Source organism: Sorghum bicolor, chromosome 2 (assembly GCF_000003195.3).
Source record: "Sorghum bicolor cultivar BTx623 chromosome 2, Sorghum_bicolor_NCBIv3, whole genome shotgun sequence".
In the NCBI taxonomy this organism is placed as follows: Eukaryota; Viridiplantae; Streptophyta; class Magnoliopsida; order Poales; family Poaceae; genus Sorghum; species Sorghum bicolor.
This window is the reverse complement of record NC_012871.2, coordinates 28,496,047-28,504,986: the sequence shown is the minus strand read 5'-3', so window position 1 is coordinate 28,504,986 and position 8,940 is coordinate 28,496,047.

Here is an 8,940-nt window from a genome sequence, read left to right as displayed (position 1 = left end):
CTGACCTAGGGCTTAATAGGATTAATAGGAGACTCATACCAACAAGTTGCAACTTTTTTCGGGAAGCCCATCTCTAAAGAACTCTAAAGTTAAGCGTGCTTGGTCTAGAGAAATTTAGGGATGGGTGGCCGACCGGGAAGTACTTCCTGGGTGCGCACGAGTGAGGATAAAGTGTGCAGAAAAGAATAGTATTGGTTTGTGGGGACTGACTATGTCCTAAAAAAGTTGCCAGATGTAAGTGGGCCCAGCCTCGTGGAGGCGGGACATTACAATCCCCTATCAGGCACCTATAAGCCTATCAATTCTATCAACAGGAAGTGGACTACAGAGAAATCCATGCACCTATAAAGTGACCTATGCGAAATACCACTATCCGGCTGATCTGGGGACATTCACAAGCAACCATTGCCCAGACACCACGTCTACGCTATGAATCACTACTCCGGCCTAGGAGCTACCCAAATCCTAGTACTCAATATAATATGAGTTGCAAACCAAAGAACGAATACAAACGAGTTGCTTACTTGAATCAGAAGGGTAAATACAAAAGTACCTCAGAACATGGTTCCGGGCGAGGGAGCCTATTGACACCGTTTTTGGACACGTACCCAGGGAACAGTAGAGTATAGGTCGGCAGGTGGAGCAACGGTAACTGGTCTGCAGAAGAGTTGCCGATGAGGATAGTTGCCGATGAAGAGACGATTGAATATGACTAAGTCCAGGAGTGGTGACGTGTTCTTACCGATGATCAATATCGATGTTTGTCGATGGCCATAATAGGAAGGCTGCCGATGACTCTGAAGGAAAGTATAGAGATTGCCGATCGATATGTGGTGGTGTCCTGGTCGGTTACAAGGGGGTAGTTTTATGTTTTCCATAGTTATTTAAATTCGTTTTGTATACGGATTCTGTTTAATTTGGAATTCGAGTCCTAGTCGTGTCTGATTGTAGCTCTTTGAACAGGGTATAAATGTAGACCCTAGGGCTTTGTAATAATCAATCTATCAATCAATCAAACACAAGTTTTTACTCATATTCTAGCATCTACTTTTTCGACGACTTCGTCATATTTTCCTTTTTTACTACGAGTTTTTAGGAATTCGCCGACTTAAGCTCGGCGTATTCTCGAGTTCCGCGTGAATACCTCTTGGCCGTGACATCCGAGCACATCGCTGTTGTCGGGACCAAAGTATTCGAGTTATCACCTTTGCCGATAGTAAGGTCAAATCGGCCAGCACAACTTAACATTTGAATCGGGTATTAGCCCTTTGTGTTTGCAGATCCGCTTTTGCATCAACACATCTTTTGGCACGCCCGGTGGGACTAGATTCAAGATCAAGATCGACATGTCGACTACCGAGTTCGACTTGGAGAACGTCATCCCTGTGACGGAAGCCAATCTCAGAGATGAGCAGAAGCAAGCTATTGCAAAAGCCATGGAGGACTACAAGCAGCAATGTTTAAAGTCCTTCAGCATCAACAGGAGTGGCGAGGTGATCCAGAAAGAAGCGCTGCCGGCACCTCGGCAGGTTACTTTTGAAGCTAATCCTGGTAAACTTCAAGACATGGTTGATAGTGCTATTAATCGTGCCTTGATCAATCAAGCTGGTGTGCTGTCCAATACAGTTTTCAATGCCGTGGCTAGAACTTTCAAAGAGGGACAATTGCCACCAAACTATGTGGGCCCTGTCTATCATCAGCCAGGATCACCAGTTGTCACAGCTCCATCGGCTACTACGGCCGCTGTGGGTACAGAAACTACTACTCCTCCAAGCACACTAGGGCTCACTAATGTGCAGTCTACGCCGATGATAACAAATCCATCAACTTCAAATGAGCAAATCAAGCTCGCCACAGATCTATTGGCATCGGCGATGTCGGGGTCTATTCCTCCCAACTGGTGGGGTTATGGTATGCCCCCAGAGATGATGTTGAAGACTCCTAGAACATCTCAAGTGGCTGACGTGATAGGCAAGGCTCCTATGACATCGGCACCTCCCAATCTGCCGATGAATCAGAGTCCCCAATATACTACAACTACTACTGCAAGACCGTACACTGGGAATTCTCAAGCTCCAACGTTCCAGATGCCTAACGCATCGGCAGATTCAATGCTGACGCAACAGAGGTTTATGACTCAGCCAGGGTATGTCAACTCAATGATGATGCCCAATTTCCAGTCATCGGCAGGGTTTATGCCGATGAATGCCAACAATGGATGGACGGGGCAGTTAGTCTTTCCACAAATGCCTCAATAGAATCATCAGGCTTCAGGGTTTCAACAAGGCCAGGTCCAGCCTGGATTCCAGAATCAAGGGTTGGCCAACCAGCCGATGAATCTTGGTCAATAGTTTGGTGGTCAGACGATCAACCCCATGTTCCATGCAGATCGTGCGCCTCAGCGACACGTGGAAGTATATCAGCAGGCGCCAGATCCACAACCACCCCATCGGCAAGATGCCGATGCGTATTGGGCCGATAAGATTGCTGAAGTAATGAGAGACCAATTTGGGATAAAACCCAAAGTCAACACTTACTCTTATCGGACGCCGTATCCTCCAGCATACGATTTAATTCCACTTCCAAATCGGTACAAGATGCTAGATTTCACTAAGTTTTCTGGACAGGATGATACATCGACTATGGAGCATGTCAACAGGTTTATCATCCAATGTGGGGAAGATGCTAACAGGGATGAATTAAGGGTTCGACTGTTTTCATCATCTTTATCTGGATCGGCTTTCACCTGGTTTATATCGTTGCCTCCTAATTCAGTGATTACTTGGGCCGATCCGGAGAAGCAGTTCCACAAGTACTTCTTTTCTGGAGTCCATGAGAAGAAGATTACCGATTTGGTCAGATTGAAACAGCGCAATGATGAATCGGTTGAAATTTTTGTGTAGAGGTTGCGGGAAGTCAAGAATAAATGCTATAGTCTAGTTTTGGACCATCGGCAGCTAGCCGATTTGGCTTTCTAGGGTTTGTTGCCACATATTAGGGACAAATATGCTTCTCAAGAGTTCGAGAGCCTGAGTCACTTGGTCCAGAGGATTTCCGACCAGGATATCAAACCCTTTGAACCTAAGAGAGCTTGGAACAAAAAGGTGTCATTTGTTGACGAGGCAGCAAGCTCAGATTCTGATGAAGAGCCAGTCATCGGCTTGGCAGAGTGGGTGAAAAATAAAGAGCCAATGTCTTGCCCTTTTGGGCATAAGGAGCCAGAGAAATTTGCATTTGACATTACTAAAGCCGATAGGATATTTGACTTTCTACTTCAGGAAGGGCAAATCAAATTGTCGCCTAATCATGTTATTCCATCGGCCGAAGAATTAAAGAAGATGAAATACTGCAAGTGGCACAATGCAACTTCTCACAGCACCAATGAGTGCAAGGTTTTTAGACAACAGCTGCAATCGGCTATTGAATCTGGGAGAATCAAATTTGATAGTTCCAAAGCTCAGAAGTCGATGAAGATCGATCAACATCCTTTCCCAACAAATATGTTGGATGCTAATGGAAAAACCAAGGTCTTGACGTCGGAAGCAACTTAGAGGAGTGCATCGGTAGATCCTCAGCATCAAATTACTGCTGCCGATGCCAAAGGAAAAGGCTTGATCCAAGAGGGAACTAACTCAGGAAGGTCTCCCCGATGTGGTATTGTGATAACTCATAGAAGGCCTTGGGAGACTTAGCAGCAACGTGAGGATCAGTATCGGCGTCAGCAAGAAGACTATTATCGGGAAGAAGAAAGACGCCGACAGGAGTGGAATCGGCACAGAGATCACTAGAACTGCCCATTCTTTATCCATTGCTGGGAGCAGAACATCATGTTGCCCACCATTAGAGATTGCCCTGAGTGCAATGGTTATGATCGGTATGACAGATCCGATCGACGCTATCACGATGATGATCGGCGGTTTAATGGGCCAATTAGGGGGAGAGCGTCAGTTCATGATCGGTTGGGGGGCAGACTCAGTGTACATGACATGCTTGGTGATCGCGTTGAATATTTTCCTAGGAACCAGGAAGAACATGAAGAAATAGCCGATGCACGAGTTCCTGATGAATTCATATTTTGTAGAGACGCTAATACTTATCGGATGGAGTCAAGGGAAAGTCGTCGCCCATCGGCAAGGCAGTCACCACTTCCCCCACGGTGTCCAGAGGGGTTGAAAAAGACACAGAAAAGGAGACTGCAGCACGAAAGACGAGAAGAGCTAAGCAAGGGTGAGAACTCTGGCCAGTCTGGGGATCAGCAACAACCAGATCCTAAGGGGAAAGGGCCATCGGCAGATGTTAACATGGGATTTATGTTGCCGATGGAGTTCCTTGCGCCATCCAGTGATGATGAGGAGTTGGAGTTTTCCGACCAGATAGCTCAGTTGGCTCTAGATCCGATGACAGCTATACTTGAAAAGCCTGCCCACAATGAAAGGCAGCATCTTAAAGCTCTGTTTGTCAATGGAAGAGTTGATGGTCAGCCAATGACCAAGATATTAATTGATGGTGGAGCTGCTATCAACATCATGCCGAATGCAGTCTGTCGGAAGCTTGGAAAAGGAGATCAAGATTTGACCAAGACCGATATAATGCTGAAAGACTTTGAAGGGAATGTGTCTCCAGTTAAAGGGGCAATATGCGTCGAGTTGACCATCGGCAGCAAAACCTTGCCGACAACTTTCTTCGTGATCAGTGGAAAAGGTGCTTATAATTTGCTACTAGGGAGAGATTGGATTCATGCCAATTGTTGCATCCCGTCTACGATGCACCAATGCATGCTTCAGTGGGTAGGTGACAAGATTGAGATTGTCCCGGGAGATTCTTCCTATGTCATCGCATCGGCAGAGGCGGATACCTATGAGAGGACTAGGTGTATCTCGGGAGAAATTTGGGAGAAGGATTTCCTCAAAGTTGCAGATTATGAAATTCCACCGATACAAGGAGTCAGTTCTGATGAGGAGTTTTAATGGATAGATTCGCCGATGATGGAAAACTAGGCCAGGGGTTCACATCGGCCGATGATTTGGTAGAGGTAGATATAGGTAGTGGTGATAAACCAAGACCTACTTTTATTAGTGCTAAGTTAAATTTTGAGTGTAAGTAGCAGTTAACCGATTTGTTAAAGGAATATAAAGATTGCTTTGCTTGGGATTATACTGAGATGCCTAGTTTGGACCGATCGATTGTTGAACATCGGTTACCCATCAAGTCTGGATTTCGGCCACATCAACAGCCAGCTCGCAGATATAATCCTAATATTCTTCCTGACATTAAGGCCGAAATAAACAAACTTATTAAAGCTAAATTTATTCGGCAGTGTCGGTATGCCGAGTGGATTTCCAATGTTTTTCTAGTCTACAAGAAAAATGGGAAGCTTCGAGTTTGCATTGATTTTAGGAATCTTAATAAAGCTACACCGATGGATGTTTACCCAATGCCGGTTGCCGATCTGCTAGTTGATGTTGCGGCTGGGCATCAGATCATCAGCTTTATGGATGGCAATGCAGGATACAATCAAATATTCATGGCTGAAGAAGATATTCCAAAGACTGCATTTAGATGTCCTGGTCATGTTGGGTTGTTTGAATGGATAGTCATGACCTTTGGCTTGAAAAATGCTGGTGCTACTTATCAGAGGGCTATGAATGTTATCTTTCATGAGTTCATCGGCAAGCTGGTGGAAATTTATATTGATGATGTGGTGGTTAAGTCTGGGGATTTCACAAAACATCTTGCCGATTTGCGAAAGGTGTTGGAGTGTACACGGAAGCATGGTTTGAAGATGAACCCTAACAAGTGTGCATTTGGTGTATCGGCAGGACAATTCCTTGGTTTCATGGTACATCAAAGGGGGATTGAAACTAGTAGCAGATCCATTGATGCTATCAACAAAATAGTTGCTCCTACCAACAAAACTGAGCTCCAGTCCTTGATCGGCAAGGTAAATTTTATCAGGAGGTTTATATCTAATTTGTCTGGTAAAATTCGTGCTTTCAGTCCTTTACTCAAATTGAGGGCCGATCAAGAGTTTGTGCGGGGGAAAGAGCAACAGTTGGCTTTAGATGAAATTAAGAATTATTTAATAAATCCTTCGGTTCTGATTCCACCACAGCAATGAAAACCCTTCAGATTATATTTATCTACCGATGGGATGGTCATCGGTTCAGCTTTAATTCAAGAATTTGAAGGGAAGGAACGTGTGATTTATTATTTAAGCAGGAGATTGGTTGATGCTGAGACCAGATATTCGGCTATTGAAAAATTGTGTTTATGCCTATATTTCTCCTGCATTAAGGCACTATTTACTATCGGCCGAGTGCACTGTTATATGCAAAGATGATGTGGTTCGGTATATGCTATCTATGCCGATCATGAGTGGCAGGATCGGTAAGTGGATTTTGGTGCTGTCGGAATTTGATCTGCGTTACGAATCGGCTAAAGCGGTTAAAGGACAGATTATGGCCGATTTTGTAACTCAACATTGCGGTGCAGTGGAAACTTTGGAAATTGTGCCTTGGACGCTCTTCTTTGTTGGATCCACGTGTGACCGGGGGGCAGGAATCGGCATAGTGTTAATTTCCCCTCAGGGAAGGAAGTATGAATTCTCCTTGCCAATTGTTGCCACGTCGACAAATAATCAAGCTGAGTATCAAGCCTTAATTAAGGGGTTGGAGTTGTTAAAAGAGGTTCATGCTGACGCTGTTGAAATCTTCGGGGATTCTATGCTGGTTATAAATCAATTAGCTAGAAGTTATGAATGCCGAAGTGAGGTCTTAATAACGTATTACGAAAGGAGTATGCAACTATTAAAAGAATTCAAGGATTTCCGATTAGAGCATGTTCCTCGATTGCATAATGAAGAGGCCAATCGGTTGGCTCAGCATGCCTCGGGATATCAGCCTATATTAAACACAATATCGGCAATCAGTGCCGATGATTGGAGAAAAGGAATCGTTGATTATTTGAAGGATCCATCCAAGAAAGTTGAGAGACGTGTTCGGTTTCAAGCCACCAAGTATGTGCTCCTCGAAGATGAATTATATTATCGAACAATTGATGGAATTCTTCTCAAATGCTTAGGTGATGATGAGGCTAAAAGTTTAATGGGAGAAATCCATGAAGGAGTATGTGGAGCACATGAGTCGGCTTTTAAGATGAAATGGATGATTAGGAGGAATGGGTATTATTGGCCAACCATACTTGAAGATTGCTTTAAATATTTCAAGGGGTGTCAAGTTTGGCAATATTCAAAGGGCACCCGCATCGGCCATGAATCCCATTATTAAACCTTAGCCGTTCCGGGGATGGGCTATTGATCTAATTGGCCAAATTTACCCACCATCAAGCAAAGGACATAAATTCATCTTGGTTGCCACCGATTATTTCACCAAGTGGGTTGAAGCTATTCCTTTGAAGAAAGTTACATCGGCCAATATGATTGATTTTGTGGAAGAGCATATTATTTACCGATTTGGAATTCCTCAAACAATTACTACCGATCAGGGTACTATGTTTACATCAGGGGAGTTTGATGAGTTAGCAATCGGTAAGGAATTAAAGTATTAAATTCTTCTCCTTATTATGCTCAAGCTAATGGGCAGGCCGAGGCATCTAACAAAGGAATAATCAAACTTATTAAACGAAAGATTGAAGAAAATCCTAGGAGGTGGCGCACATTGTTGAATGAAGCTTTATGGTCATATCGGATGGCTTGTCATGGGTCGACCAAAGTTTCACCTTATCAATTGGTGTACGAACATGATGCAGTGCTACCCTGGAAAATTAACACTGGATCTAGGCGGCTATCTTTTCAAGATTAGTTGACTGCCGATGACTATGCTACTTTGATAAAAGACGAGTTGGATGATTTAGCAGGGCATCGGCTAAGGGCTTTGATAAGTATAGAAGAGAATAAGAAAAGAGTTGCTAAGTGGTATGATAAGAGAGTAAAGGCTAAGGAGTTTGCCGATGGAGACTTAGGATGGAAACTAATCTTGCCGATCGGGACTAAAAGTTCAAAATTTGGGAAGTGGTCTCCCAATTGGGAGGGTCCTTATCGGATAAATCGATCTGCTCCTGGCATTGCTTATATTTTAGAAACTCTCGAAGGAGTTGAATTTCCTAGGGCATTGAATGGCAAATATTTAAAGAGATATTATCCCAGCATATGGCTTGATGCATGAAAGTTTAAGTGCCGATAACATTCCTATCAGCTGGATCAAAGTGTATCTGGGGCCAAACTCAATGTTTTAAAAGGTGCCGATAACAGTCCTATCGGCTAGACCAAAATATCAGGAGTGTTTAAAATAAAAGAGCAGAGTATGCCGTTGATGAAGGATTCACATGTTTAACAGAGCCTGGATCGTCGATATGGCACGCAGATGGATTTGGTTGGCTTCTTCTATCTCCTTCATGTCATCATCGGCAGAGCCCTCCACTGGCTTCAGTTTCTTCTTCATCTGCAGTGCTTTGCGGGCTTGGACGTTTTGCTCTTGTTTAAGAATCTTGATCGCCTCAGGTAGCTGGCTTTCTTCCTGTTGGGCTTGGGACAAAGCTTCTTCTACCTGTTTGAGTTCTGCCAAGAGGGCTTCTCTCTTTGACGATAGATTAGAGATCTTGTGCTTCAGCGCGTCTCCCGAGGATTTCAAGATGCCAATGCTCTTGTGCTTTTCATCGGCAAGGAGCTTCACTTTTATCATCTCTTCTGAGAGCTGGGCGTGATTAGCTCTATCGGCAAGGCGCTGAGCGGCCTTTTGATATTGAAGCTGCCGACTTACTAAGTGAGCAACCTTGAAGAGGATCTCCTCGGCATCGGTAGGAATTTGGCCTCTAAGAGCCTTGAATAGGACCTTGGCTGGATCGGAGTCATCAACCAACTGGGCTGTATCCTGATGAAGCAGGGCCGATAAGTCTTCCAACTTTGCTCTAATCTCTGCTGAT